Source organism: Silene latifolia, chromosome Y (assembly GCF_048544455.1).
Source record: "Silene latifolia isolate original U9 population chromosome Y, ASM4854445v1, whole genome shotgun sequence".
Taxonomy (NCBI): Eukaryota; Viridiplantae; Streptophyta; class Magnoliopsida; order Caryophyllales; family Caryophyllaceae; genus Silene; species Silene latifolia.
The window spans coordinates 186140660-186143472 of NC_133538.1; positions in this window are offsets into that span (position 1 = coordinate 186140660).

Sequence of the window (2813 nt, forward strand, 5' to 3'; positions counted from 1 at the left end):
TAATAGAACTGTTGGAGTAGGTGTTCTCCATAATAGTGCGTCTACTTAATAATTCTCATGATAGGAATATACTCAGGATATATTAATATTTTATAATCGTCAGTTTATCAACGTATATCGGTAACGATCAACCGACTATGGTTAAACGTTATTGTCGTATGACGGCTGATGAATCATATTTATATATACTTTTATGACTCCCTTTAAGTTGTTTTTGATGCGGTTTCCATGCTAACTAAGTTATTTATATGCCTTTTACATTAGAATGTCAATACTGCTGCTACTTGGTGTTTAAATGTAATAATGACGCATTTATGATGTAAAGGAGTGAAGTGGAGCACCTCGGAATTGGCATGACGGAATACACGAAGCATGGCGCGGAAATCTAAAAGAGTGAAAGATAAGAAGTGAAGATTGCACGAAAGAAAGCTGAAGAGTGTGCATACTCGATCGAGTTGGCCTGTACTAGAGCGAGTGGACGTGTACTCGATCGAGTATCCTAGTTCGCTGAAGACTTTTACAATATTTCCTAAAAGTCGTCTAATTTGTATTATATATACTAAGCTCGTATTATGCTATTAGATTACGCTTTATTTACCTTTAGAACTCCTAAAACTCCTAAGTTTAGTCGGCTATTGTTATTTTGGATTTACAACTCGTTCTACATTCATTTGTTACGGTACTTTAATCTTTCTTCAAGTATTATTCAATCTAGTTTATTCTATTGCTTAATTATTCTTCTTACATGCCTTTAATTATGTCTCTTAATATTATTATTGTTTTTAATTCTCTTATCATGAGTATCTAATCACTTAATCTAAGGGAAAGAGGATCTAGGTTGATTAGAGGGGTTAATGATTTAATTGTTAGTAATATCGCATGAATTATCGTTTGATTATTGTTCTTCTTCTAATTATTTGATTTAGGCCTGAATTGATAATTAGTCTAGCGAATTAATACTTTTACCGACCGGATTAGAATTAATATAGGTTGCGATAATCAGATAGGTAAAGTTTAATTATAGCGATTGCATGTTAAACTGAATCTAAAGGGCATAATTGAATCGACCGATCTTGTGACCTTAGGTAATTCGATTGACCTTACAAATGATTAAAATACACCCCGGATAATTGACCTAGTGAACCCGCTCCCTAGACTTTTTAATATTATTGTTCACAACCTTTACTTTATTGCAATTAGTCTTTAGCAATCGACCAAACCATACACCTTCAAGAAAAACGTTTAATTTAAGACACTTTAAATATCGGCAAACTGAATATTACCGCCTCCCTGTGGATTCGATATCTGTCTTGCCACTAGCTATTTGTTAGCACTGAGATAGGATTAATTTGATATAGGTGATACGATCTTAAGCCTTATCAACGGCGGTGTTCAAACTGATCCCTCTCGGTCACACCTATATGATGGAGCCCCAATGGAAAGATCAATTATTTGTATAAGATACAATTTAATTAGCTCCTAGAATAGTAAGACTAAAAGTTAATTGAGTGCGTTTGCGTTTTTGAGACGAGTTTAGAACTCGGACCGAATAAATTTATTATTTAATTATAAGATAATTGACTAATAAATTTCATGTCTTATGTTAATATGATTAAATAAGACGGTATTTAGCAAGTAAAAGTTAATTTACTAAATAGTTAAAATATGTGTGTATATATTGTGAGGCGAAGTTAATTAGGTAACTATAGTTACAAATAGTTGTAAAATTAGCTAATTGGATTTTGTAAGACAAATTTTATATTGATAAATTGGTCAAATACCACTTAAAAGTTAAGTGTATGTTAATCACAAATTTGAATTATTTAAATGTGAAATAATCAAATTAATATTTAATTATATGGGATAATTAAATATAGGACTTATAAGCATTTATAGGACAAATGTCGAAAGTCGAAGTAAGACTAATAATACCAAATGGGATGGAATTGATGATATCATTAGGATGACATTATCTTAGCCTAGTCTTTGGTCATAACCACTAGATTATGTTACCCATTTGTTTACATTTTCATGTCTATAGATACCTCACTATTTACACCATTTAAAGATTTTATTTTTTTTAGATAGGAAAAAAGATCAATAGTTGATCATCTTTTTCTCCATCAAACCTTCATCAAAAATCTCATAAAATTTACTAATAATATTAAACATCAATTATTACTAAAGTAGTAATAATAATATTATTATTCTAGGATTAGTCTTTATATTATCTAATTAATAATATTAGGATCTTGGGGTAAAGTTTTAGGTTTGTACCAAGAGGAGGTCTTATAGTTTGGAGACTAAGAGAAGTAGGTTATTCCAAAACTTGTAGAAATTTCATAAGACAACAATAGCTGTTGTTTTTATTTGCCTTTGATCAATGTTAGAAATTTCTTCTTTTATCTTTTATTTTGCACGCATGTTGTTTTTGACCACTTAACATTAAATTAATGTAAATTAATAAATAATTAAAGGAGTCTAATTAGGGGTCTAATTCTTCCACTAAGGAAACTTGTAGATACCCAGTATCTGCACCTTCCGAAAAAAACCCGATGATGATCGGACTGCAATTTATTTTTGATATGCGTGCTTGGATTGGATATATATGAGACAGTCTAATGCATTACTCGGATATGAAAAATAATTTAAAAAAAGGTTTTATAACTTCATTTGCATTAAAACAACACTATTTAGAGTTTAAACCGACTCCGAGCCCAAAACCGACTCTGAAACCCGAAACTCGAGTCAACCCAAGTATCGAACATAAAAAATAATACCATAATTGGTTTTATCACATCATTTGCATTAAT